Below are 12,877 nucleotides of genomic sequence, written 5' to 3'. Positions count from 1 at the left end.
TTATTTGAAGCTTACATCATAATCATAAAGTGAGAAACAAGTATCAGGCCCCATTTGATAGCTAAGGAAACAGAGGCAAATTTGTGTGGCAATATGCTAAATTTCTGTGGTAAGTTAGTGGCAGGACTGGGTTCACTGAGTATAACCTTATTGTAAGTTGAGGAGCCTCTGTAATTTACTGCACTGGTGTTCTTGTGTGTCTGTATACATGTGATTACAGGGTGACTTGAAAATTATCTTCAGAAATCAGATGAATTCAACCAATTGAACAGTTTCTATGAAGTACAAGGTTCTCCTATAATAGCGATTCTCAAATAAGTCAAAGAACTTGTATATTTCAGGATCATTCAGATCCTCATCTGGAAGAAGGCTAATGGGAAATGAAGTAACCCAGGTGGCTTTAGAGAATGGTTCCTGCTACTATTAGGGCATTGGTTCCTCAAGCTGTAGAGTACCTGAGCCACTGGGAGGCTTTGCAGAGAGCAGGGACTCAAGTCCTGCCCCTGACTTCTGATTCAGTCTGTCTGGGGTTGGTCTGAGCTGAGATAGAATTTCTTCTGGGTTCCATGCGATTCTTACGCAGGTGGCCCACGAGCTGTGTTTGGAGAAACAGGGAGTGGAAGGAAGAGAGAAATGTCAGGAACAGGGAGTACCAACTCAGGGCAAAGTGACTGTCAAGAGGGAAGCAGGAGTAATGGGGCATTCTGTCTGCCAGTGGCAAGTAGAAAAAGAAGGGAAGCTTCTAGAGAGAATAGGAGAGCCCAGTCATGAATAGAGGGAGCAGTGGAGTGACAATTCTAAAACCCAGGCTAGCCTGAGGTTCACTGGGACTTTCCCCTAATATTTCTAACCTCCCTCATTTAGTGGAGGCTCCTGAAGACTCTCATTCCTTGGGATTTAGTGGAGAAGCTATTTCATTTTTCTTAGGCAAAAGGGAGATCCAGGTGAAATTGGAGGGAAGCCCAATAGGAGATGGAAAAGGAGCGAGAGCAAAATAGAGAGCTTGGATTGCTTGGGTGCCTTCACTGCACTGCTAATGGTGACAGATTCACAGCCATTGCCGTTAAATGCCTGAGATAATTTTGCCAGCTTGAGGAACACAAGAAAAGAACTCTGTCCTAATGGATTCATCAGGATGGAGAGGAAGGAAGGGGGGCCAGCCTGGGGAAGGGGAGGACTGCTCAGAATTCTAGAAGGAAAAGGAGTACTGGGAAAAAGTAAAAGGGGGGAGGTTGTACGAGGGGTTTTGAACAAAGATCCTCCCTCCCTGGCCAGTGTCCTATATTGTAGCTAGCCAAGAACAGAGGCACGAAAAGATAGGACTTGTCCTTGTATATATACATAAAATGATTCTTTTCTGAGAATCAGGGAATCTTCTATGGGAAGCAGTAGATTGTTTCAGACTGAGTCAGGTTGGAAGCCAACAGATGTCTCTTTTTTTCTTGAGAGATTTGCAAAAACAAAAGTTTCTGTTTTAATCAGCCTTTTTTTTTTTTTTTGACACTTTGACCAGCACAATTGTAGAGGAGGAAAAGTTTATTTGAGGGCCCATGGTTTCAGAGGTCTTAATCCATAGAAGACTGACTCCATTTCTCAGGGCTTCAGGGGAGGCAGAACATCATGGCAGAAGAGTACCGTGGAGGGAAGCAGCTCACATGATGTTCAGAAAGCAGAGAGAGAAAAACTACACTCTCCAGATACAAAATATATACCCCATAGCCACACCCCCAATGAACCACTTCCTCCAACCACACTCCACCTGCCTCCAGCTACCACCCAGTTAATCCCATCAAGGATTGATTAACTGATTAGGTTAAGGCTATAGCCCAACCATTTCTCCAAACCTTCCATTGTCTCACACATGAGCTTTTGGGGGACACCACATCTAAACAATAACAGTTCCTTATCCTACTCTTGGAAACAGGAAAGATACTTTTTCTAATCTATAAGGCCTCTTGACTTGGCTTTTTTCTAAAACCTGTCCTGGGATGATTATGGGTTAATGAAGTGGTTCTCTTCTGATTAGTGATTCTCAATATGTTACAGAGCAGGTGACACATCCATGCTGGGAATGTGATCCAGGAGTGGTGATAGGAGGTACTGAAGGGGAAAAAAAGATTGTTGAGACAATGATTATAATTAACAGGTGACTTGAAAATTATCTTCAATTTCTATAAAGTAGTTTGGGCTTCAAGCTATAAATGCATTGACTAAGGAAAGAGGCAAAAACCATGCAAGGATGCATGGTTGCTTGCCCTTTTGGTCCGTCCTTTACCTATTTCTCGCTTCTCAGTGTGATATAGCAGTCCCAGATGGTACCCAACACCATCCTGATTCCTATATTTATTGCAGTTCTTACTCTTTGTACAATTACTTATCCATGAGCTTAGCTGGGATGCATAACAATATACCCCCATATTTGTAGAATGCTTTGCAATCTTCAAAGAAGTTTTATACCTATGTGTCATTTGATGCATACAACATGCCATGAATGATGCAGTGCAATCATGAATTAAAAAACAGATTCTGTGAGGTTTTAGCCCTGTCTTTTCCCCTTCTATGGGTCTGCTCTTAAGCAAATATTTTTATTTATTCCTCTATAAAATGGGCAGCATAACAGATCATTCCATTTAGTGTCATGCAAATTCAATGATTTAATCTTTATAAAGTGCTTATAGCAGGTATAGCATATGGGAAACTCAACATTTGTGTTAGTGTGATTATTGTGATCATTTCAGGCTAATAAAAGGAGAAACTAAGTCTCAGATGGGGTAAGTGGTTTGCCTACATCTTAGAGTTAATTTGGCAAGATTAGACTGGAACCCAGATCTTCCTCATGACTCTACAACATGGTAATGCCATGGCACCATGTTAATTAGTATGTTTACACAGATGATTCACCTTCTGATAGTGAAGTTCATGGGGATGGAAATCAGAGCCTTCATTATGTTTATTAAAAATCTATCATGTGACAAGTATTGTTCTGAGTGCTTTGTAGATTTTCAGTCATAGGGTCCTCAACAGCCCTGAGAGGTAGACATTTTATTCCTTCTTATAAGACTCCCAGTTAAAGGGGTTGAAACTTGGTCCTATCTGACTCTAGTTGCTCTTCTGGATGCAGACAATGGGCTTCAGTGTCTTGTAGCTCTGAATACTGTGCAGGGGTTTCCTGTCCCTGCTATGAAAATGCTGTCCACAGTGCTGGAGGATTCAGGAGGACCCATGTGGTGGGGATTGCTTTCTTCTGTTCTCCCATTCTTCCTATCCTCAGACAAGAAGGGAGTGCTCTTTGATCTCATCTCTCTTTAATCCCCAGAGGCTCAGAAGCAAGTATGCTGTACAGGCCAGAAAAGTCATATCTTTTCTCTTAGCCTCTCTCTTCCTCTTTCCTGGGAGTGTGCAGACATGTGCAGACACAGAATGTTCAAAAGTGCACACGTGAGCCTGTACACGTTGAGCAGTATATGTCTTTGCCATATCTATATGTATCCCTCAGGTTCTCTACAGGGCCATATATAAGTGTGAAAGTGTGTGGGTGGGCAGGTCTGTATGTGGCAGCACAGCACCTGTCTGTGTGGGTGGTGTGAGCATGTGTATGTGTGTGTGTGTGTGTGTGTGTGTGTGTTTCCCTGGAGTGTATGTGGTGTGGGGAGTGTGTGGGAGGAGGCTAACAACTGTGGTGTGTGCATTGCTGGCAGAACTGTAGTTGTGAGGAGTCCTAGTTTTCTCAGCTTCATCTTTATTCCCTCCCTGAATGGCACTGTGTGTAGCAATACATGCAGACATATATGTGCACAGATGTTGACATGCTGAAGCTTTTTTAGACATGCTTTGCCCATATCCACTGAGTCATAAGTAACTCCTCAGCATTATGGTGCAGTACTCAGATGTGCATGCAAACAACTAATGTTTGTTCACACAAAACATGAATGTACACACACATCTACCACGGAAGGCCCAAACAGAAAGTGCTGCACTCCTCCCTCCCTCCCTTGCTGAATATCTGTTCTCTCCTTTTGGGAGTGACTTTCCTTGGCCTGGGTGTTTGGTAGATCCACTCACAGGGACTTGATCTTGGCATATTAAGGAGAGTTACTTACCTACTGGCAGGACTGTGTTTCCTCCTAGAAAAGTGGATTTTTCCTCATTAATGCCAATTCAGGTTACATGAGCTCCTGCTGGCGCCACCTGCTGGTGAATGTCCCCTAGCAGCTGTAGCTGGTGCAGGTTGGGGAGCTGGGTACCCCAGAGAGCAGACCTGGACAATGGGCTCTGGGCAAGGTTGAAGAAGGTGGATTTCATGTGAACAGGTGTTTTTGGAACAAAACTTGGGCAAAAAAAATGTTATAGAGCTATCCATGCTGGAGTTTTGGTGTGGGAAATCACAAGGTCCCATGTACAAAAACTGTGGTTCAATGTTTGTTAACTTCACAATGCACGAGGATGCAGCACACAGTTTCCAAGAGAATACCTTCAGAGGGTGTGGGCTCTTTAGGTAACACATGTGATAATACAAAGAGATTCAGCTCATGACCGTGTGCAAGAGTGTCCTGCATTGATGTGTACATCTACACACATGTGATTTTGCATACATGTATTTGTCCCTACAGAGAGTATGTGTGTACTGTGCTGCTTATGTGTGTTTGTTTGTGGAGTTATGTGGGTTTCAGTTGTATTAGTATAACATATGGTAAAAGCCTGGGCATTTCTGACTATGCCAAACCCTTTAATCTAAGTCCTGAAAAAGTGTCAGCATTTTCTTCCACACTGTAAACTCCTGATCTCTTTCCTCAAAGGGAATCTTCACTTGATACTCAACCCTTCTTCCTTCTCTTCCTTTGTGCCCTTCTCTAAATGCCCATAATTTATAAGGTGGAGTTTGACTCTGTGGAATTCCACATATAGAGATTTCCCAGCTACCATCATCTCAGGGACCAAGGCAGCTGAACCAACCCCTGATGTCCTTCTCATCCACCAAGAGTGGATGATTTGCCAAACAGAGTGGATGGTTTGCCATTCATCATTCAACCAAATCATCTACTCTGCTTCCTACCCCCACTATTTTTTTTTTTTTTGCAGGGTACATGCCTCAAAGAATCTCTACAAAGGAACAGCAGCCTAGGGCAGAGAAAAGTCCCTTCTCCCTGCAGCAAATGCTCTTTTCAAACCAGCCTCCCTCATGTTGGAATGTCGCAGAAGCTGCTTGGTGCCCCTACATTAACCTTGGGAGGTTGCCAGGGGAGCAGCCTTCACAGCAGCCTGGCCCTCTGTCCTTCTTTTTTCTACATTCCTCCTTCTATCAGCTCATTGTACTGGATTCCTCATGAGGCTCTCTTTTCAGAGTCTAAACTGGCCTCCTCCCCCCACCCCCACAGGCTTCCCTGGCAGCTGTGCCTACCCTCAAGTCCATTTTTTAAAATTTTTTTAAAAATTTTACCAAGATGATTTCCTAGAAAGGGATCATGTGTATTTGGTGGGGGAGTCTAGCTTCTAAGCCCCCTGAAGTTAGGGCTCTGGATAAACTCTTCTCCTTTCCCACATCACTAGTTATATATCCCTACCACCCCACCCTAGGAACATATCTTCTCATATACACCCAAATCTCTCCTCTAGCAAGAACTTCCTATGTCAGATGATTTTTGTCTCATTGTATATTTGTCTTTGCTCTCTCATGTTGTCACTTGTTTCTAACCAACTAGAAGCAGATTCCAGGCAGTAGGCAGGCTCAGAGATTCAGCAGCATCCCCTAAATTTTAACCATGGCCATAGCAGCTGCATCTCATGGAATACATAGAAGCTATACTACGCTCTCCTCCCTGGGATTCTGATATATCTCGTGTACATAGCACCCCTTGAATGCCAACTGTGAACTGGTTCTGTACTAATGCTAAATTCACTCGACTCTGTGGAGCAACCCTATTGTCTACTAACTGCAAGTACTGTGTTGGCAAAGATGATGACTGCACTGATTATATGCACCCATAAATAATAATACATACTTGGAAGTGCAGGCTGCAGATTTAAAGGGTTGGACATTTATGAAATTCCTGATGAAGTTGATTAAATGTTTGGACATTTTTAGAATTCCCAGCAAGGGAGGTTACATAGCTTAAGGATATGCTGCTGGTGAGGTGAGGCAGGGATCAGACCCAGGTCTTCTGACTCTGAGGCCAGTTATCTCTCCTTAGACTGTATTTGCCTTGTGTCCAAGCACCATGGAAACTTGTTGCTGTGGTACCCTCTGTCATGGACATTTTCCAAGAATAAATCCAATTCTGTCTCTAGGCTCTCTGTACCACTCTGAAGCCCAGCAAAGTGGTGGTGGGGGGTGGATAGAGAGAGAGAGAGGAGAGAGAAAGTCAGAGAGAGAGAAGGAGAGAATTGAGAAGGGAGGTCTTGTGCTGGGGGGGGGCTGTGAAATCAGGATGGGGACAGAGGGGCAAGGGATGAATGATGGGGTCACACTGAGGGTCAGAGTGGAGGCAGCAGGGGGAATGGAAGCTGACTGTTCCTCTGACCTCTGGCTCCTGTCTGGTGGCCAGTCCCTCCCTTCCTGTCTCCTGCACCTGGTAGAGTGAGACTCATGCCAAGGCTCTGGGAAGGGGAGGGGAGCAAAGGCATAAAGATGCATTTGGCATCTCTCGACACTCACTCACAAGGCCCTTTTGTGTGGGATTGAGAGCTAAGTGTGCAAAGGTCCAGGAATGAGAGGTCTGGGGTCTGATGGGTGCCAGAAATAGACCCCCCTCAAGTCCTCCAGCTGTGGCTCCCAGGCCTGTCCCTCTCTCCCCATCCCCAGCCCATCCAACTGTAATTCCAAAGCAGAAGCACAAATCTTCTGTCACCATTACAGGGGCTTTTTATTCAATGTTCCAGCCCCCACCTTGGTGTTCCTCAGCTTTGTTGGAGCACCTTAGGTTTTCCTTAGGACCTGCTTTAGTCAGTTTTTTTTTTCTGCTGTGACCAAAAGACATGACAAGAACAACGTAGAGGAGGAAAAAACAATTTTGTCACTCATGGTTTCAGAGGTCTCAGTCTCCACAGATGCAGACTCTAGTTGCTCTGAGCACGAGGCATGGCAGAACATTATGACAGAGGGCATGGAGGAGGAAAGTAGCTCAGGACATGGCACCAAGAGATGGGGGAATGCTAGTTCTGCTCACCAGGGACAAAATATTAACCCAAAGGCACACTCTATGACCTACCTTCTCCAGCCATACTCTACCTTCAGTTTCCACTCAGTTAATCCCTATCAGGAGATTAATCCACTGGTTTGGTTATAATTCTCATCATCTAATCATTTCACCTCTAAAACTTCTTGCATTGTTTCATACATGAGCTTTAGGGGAACACCTCATATCTAAACCACAAAAGGACCAAACATACTCCTCACCTCCTCCAGTTAACCCCTCCTCATCATCTGCTTATTCCAATTTGCCTACTCTTCATTCTGATCTTTCCCAACTGCGTATTTTTTCACTTACCCCAGAAGTCTCTATTCTGAACACGAAAACCCCTACGTTGTGCTACGGACTTCTTAGACAGGTCAATTTATTATTGCCTCTGCACATCCATTTGTCTTGAATGCTTATTGAGTGTTCACTCTGGCCGAGGCACCAGGGATGCTTGGCATACCAGTTGCTGTCCTCTGCATGTTGCAGACCAGTGGTCTCCCTCTCCTGCAGGCTCATTTTGTCTACCCCATCTCTTCATTTTTGATGACTAAGCTCAGACTTGACTCAGCCTCACCAGCTTGAACCATCTTCTTACATGTCTATTGCAATCAAGCTTGGGTGCTGGGATTTGGATATGATTTGTCCCCCAAGGATTCATGTGTTGAAGTATTGCTCATTAGTGTGGTGGTGTTGAAAGTTGGCAGGACCTTTAATCTTTAGTTGTTGAGGACATGGGAAATACTCAGATCACTGAGGGAGCTGCCCTTGGAAGGAATTAAGGCAGTTCTTGTGAGACCTCTCACTAGAGTAAGTTGTAACAATGAGCCCCAAATCTGAAACCCTCTCTGGCTTCCTGGATTGCAGTAAATTCTCTCACTACCACCACAATACCATCCATTGCTAGGCTCTTACCAGAGGCCAAACCAATGGAGTCACCTGATCTTAGATTTTTATCCTCCAAACCTGTGAGCTACATAGACATCTTTTCTTTATAAAGTTAAATGTCTCCCAATATTCTGTTATAGTAACCAAAATGGACGGGGCCACTATCTCTCTTGAGGTTCCATGTTGACAGAATTTAGTAATTGCTGTTCATGTGGTCAGCCTCAACTTTCCACCTAGGTGCTAAGCTCCTGAGGTGATGAAGATGGTGGTTTTCACTACTATGTCTTCCACAATGCTTGGCATGGTGATTATTTCAGATTGGTGTTCAGGGGCTACTGGTCCACTGAGAAAGTCCTTCTGTTGATTCTTTCTGGGCCTTGGTCCTTGGTCTCCCATTTCTGGACTTCTAGTGTGAACTGCTCCTGGACTGACTTCACTATCTTCATTATTTTCTTTTTCCATCAACCTTTTGCCAGTTACAATGATGCCAGCTTTCTGAGTTCATCATCTCACATGCTACATAGCTTCTATGCTATATTAGAATTCCTGGCCAAGAAATACTTTGAGATAAAAGTCCAGGTTCAATTTGCCTCCTATATAGTATCACAGGGATATAAAACTTGGGAGTCTATGACAGAGAAACTTCCCATCAAAATGTTCAAATCCTTCTCTCCTGCAGACTTCAGTTCCTACCCCATTCTACTGCTCCTTCTATGAATGGAAGCGGAAGAACTCAGGTGTAAGGGAATGGCCCAGACCTACAACCTCTAGGGCCAAAGCTTGCGTGGTCCAGTAGAGACCTGACTTCTAGCTGTCTTTTAGACTCCCATATGCCAGGGTGTGTACATGTGGATTACTGCTGCCCATCTGTACCTACAAACCTCACTGATGGAGCCTTTACTCATGGGTGGGCAATGTATACTCAGGTGGGCCAGAGTTGCCCAGGAAGCCTGAGCATCACACTTTCCATGAAGTGGGCTTTGGCAAGGTGAGGAATTGCTGAAGAGTGACAGTAGTGTGTTTCTGGGGGCAGTTCACAAATTTCACACAGAGCATGGAACCCCTTTTCTGCATTCCTAGATGAAGCCACAAAAACATAAAACATGTCTTCTCAGAGGTTGTTAAGAATTGACCTGGAACAGTGAGAAGAAAGAGGAGGAAGTTGAGGGTGCTATTTATCTGGTTTTCAAATAAGCTTATTCCAAATTATAGATCTACTTTCTGCCTTGGGAAAGAACTTGTTCCTTTTCAGCCAGAAAAGAAATGAATACAGTTTGACTAAAATTCCAGGACCTGGTTTCTTTATCACTTAATTTCTACTACATTGCCACAAACACATCTTTAAGAACTCCAACTTCAGGCTCAGCATGAAAGAATTCTGCTCTGTAAATATACATGTTCATACACACCTGTGCAGATTATAGTAGAGTGGCATCCACCACTTGCTTTCAGGTGAGCTGTATCTGATATATGTGTGTGTGTGTGTGTGTGTGTGTGTGTGTGTGTGTGTGTGTATCTGTCTCTCTATCTATCTATGCAATCTTAGACTGAATGCCTGCAATGGATGTGATTCTGGTAGATCCTCTTCCTGGGTGTTATGGTTTGGATCTAAAAATGTTCCCCAGTAAGCTTGTATGTGAGACAATGCAGAAATATTTAGAGGTGTAATGATTAGATCATGAGAGCTGTAACCCACTTAGTGAATTAATCCATTTTATGAATTCATAATTTGAAAGGACTACAAACAAGGTGTCTACAAATTTTGAGTCTAAATGGATAAAATTTTGAGTCTAGATAGAAATCTAGAACCATTCCCACCATGCCTGTCCAAATTGTAAATACATGCACAAGCAAATGACTTGTTATTTTAAGCCACTACATTATTTGAGGATGGGTTTTTGTATTACAAGATAACTTATACAGTTTTCTAATCATATAAGTCCTAACTCTATACTGAGTGTTAACTGTAGTCAGGTAGGGTGTAGCTGGAGGAAGTATTTTCCCGGGGGCATGCCTTTGTGGTTTATATTTTGTCCCTGGTGCCTTGATGTCTCTCTTTCTGATTCTTAGCTGCCACAAGTTGACAGCTTTCCTTTACCACACACTTCCACCATGATGTTTTGCCTCACCTAAAGTCCAGAGCAATGAATTTTAAGATTAGATATTCATGTTTTAGATTCTCACGTTTGGACTGAGACCTCTGAAACTGTCAGCCAAAATAAACTTTTCCTCCTTTAAGTTGTTCTGGTCAGGTACTTTGAAAATCTGACTAACATACTGGGCTATGGACTCATCTGGACAAGATGTCATGAAATGATCCTATAGTGATCAGAACAGGTATCATATGCCAAGAAGGACTGTTTCAGTCTCTTGAGTCATTCAGCATCATTCAACAAGACTTCAGGAGTAATTGTAACTGAGGAGGAGAACTCTATAAGTCTTTAAAAACTAATGTTTGGGGCTGGGGATGTAACTCAGAGGTACAACACTTGCCTAGTATACACAAGGCCATGGGTTCAATTCCCAGCACCACAAAACAACAACTACAACAACAACACAAATAACAACGGCAACAATGACCCACTTATTTTTGAAGAGGGAAAGGTGGACTATTAAAATAGCTACTTGGGTCCATAAAAACAACTTATGATCCTAGGTCACCTGCCCAAGAGACCAACAACTATTGGCAGAGAAGGAAGCCAAACAAGGTATCTACAAATTTTGAGTCTAAATGGATAAAATTTTGAGTCTAGATAGAAATTTTTCATAATAACAAGGTTTAAGAAACTTATAGAGCTTTTCTCCACTTCACCTGCATCAGATCTTAAGATCAGGTTTTTATATTTTGGAGACCCAATTTCCTTTATTTTCTTCTCTTCTAAGTTGTTTTAAAACATGCTGACTGGTATCTCTGTATATTTCACAAGGTGAAAGGGGTAGTATTTTATCAGGGCTAAGGGCACATCCTCAGGACCTGGGATTGAATTAAAACATCAGGTCCAGATACTGTGTGTCAAGCTCTTTATGACGGTTAATTTTAGGTGTCAACATGACTTCGTTAAGGTACTCAGATAGCTGGCAAAACATTATTTTGTTTGTGTGTATGTCTATGAGGTTGTTTCCCTCAAATGAATGAAAATTTGAATCAGTAGACTGAGTAAAGAAAGTCCACCCTTAATAATGCAGTGGACACCGTCCAATATGTTGAAGGCCAGGATAGGACAGAAAGACAGAGAAAGGGCAGATTTTCCATCTCTGCTAGAGCTGGGGCATTCTCTTCTTCTGAGCTTCAACATCAGAACTTCAGATACTCAGATCTTTGGATATCAGGACTTAAAACAGTTTCTCAGGCTTTTGGACTCAGACTGACTCATGCCACCAACTTCCCTGAATCTTCAGCTTTTTGATGGCATGTTGTTGGACTTCTCAGCTTCCAGAATTGCTGAGCCAATTCCCATAATAAATCCCTTTCTTTCTTTTTTCTTCACTTCCCTCTTCTTACACACACACACACACACACACACACACACACACAGGTTTTATTTCTCTGAAAACTGTGACTAAAAGCTAAAATCTAAAATACCTTTCTAGATAATTCCTCTAGAGTTCATTTTGTTTTAATTAAAAAAAATGTTTTCATGGAAATTTTTTCAGTTCCAAAATTGCAACACCATCTCCCATCCCACAAACTCTTCTTATAATGTGGAACAGATATTGCTGTATCAAGAGATGGAATATACATCCTCTCCCTTTAAATTTGGGCAGGTGTTTGATACCCATGGAAGTGGCACTACATGTCTTCCTAGTCTGGGACATAAGGGACAATGTATCTTCCAGCTGGTTCTATTGAGATGTGAGGTCTTAGACACCAGACACCAAGTCATATGTAAGCACAAGCAACCTATAGAGAAGTTCACATGAGGATAAAATACTACTCTTTGCTGATAGCCCTGGCTAACACCCAACATCAACTTGCCATCCATGTGAGTAAGCTATCTTGAATACATCCATGTTCTAGTGGAACTGATTGCCACATTCCCACCATACCTGTCCAAATTGTAGATACACGCCCAAGCAAATGACTTGTTATTTTAAGCCACTACAGTATTTGAGGATGGGTTACAAGTTAACTTATACAGTTTTCTAGTCATATAAGTCCTAGAATTTATAAGTTAATTTGGGGCACATTCTTTGATTTAAAATTTCCTTTTTTTCCTGGAAAGAGCTGTCCCAATCACATTCTACAAAAAAGACTGGAATCATTGAGGAAGGTTAGAAGTGACAGGTAAGCAAACTAATGTTTTTGAGTCATGCTTGTTCAGTGGATGGGAAGAAGGAATGAGGACACTCTTCTCTTTTAGACTTGAGTCTCCTGTGAGTTACCTTTCCCATTTGTTCTTCAAGAACCTATGGGCATGGTGTATGGCTAGGTGTGGTTTTTACATTGGATAACTAATAAGCCTAGCATTCTGTATTTCCAAAAAAAACAAACACTTCTGTCAGGTTAAGAGAAGTTGACAGAAGTTTCCATACCTGACATATACAACATTCCTAGATTCAGCACCACATTTATTAGGGACATCAGTGAAAAGCTAGGTACATCTTGGAGTTGTTCTTGGAGTTGGGTTATGTTTCTCCTTTGATAAGTTGGGATCTATGCTGCCTTTGAATACTCAATTGGGTGTCCATGTGAGGGAGGAGTTTCCATCCTTCCTGGATTCAAAGCTCAACAATATGTTAAGAGGAAAAGATTTGATTGGTCTCATTCCTCATTGTCAGTTGATATAACATGTCCCTCCTGAGCTGATCTGTAACTC

The sequence above is a fragment of the Ictidomys tridecemlineatus genome, chromosome 4 (assembly GCF_052094955.1).
Source record: "Ictidomys tridecemlineatus isolate mIctTri1 chromosome 4, mIctTri1.hap1, whole genome shotgun sequence".
NCBI classification, from domain to species: Eukaryota; Metazoa; Chordata; class Mammalia; order Rodentia; family Sciuridae; genus Ictidomys; species Ictidomys tridecemlineatus.
Note: the sequence above shows the minus strand (reverse complement) of the source record.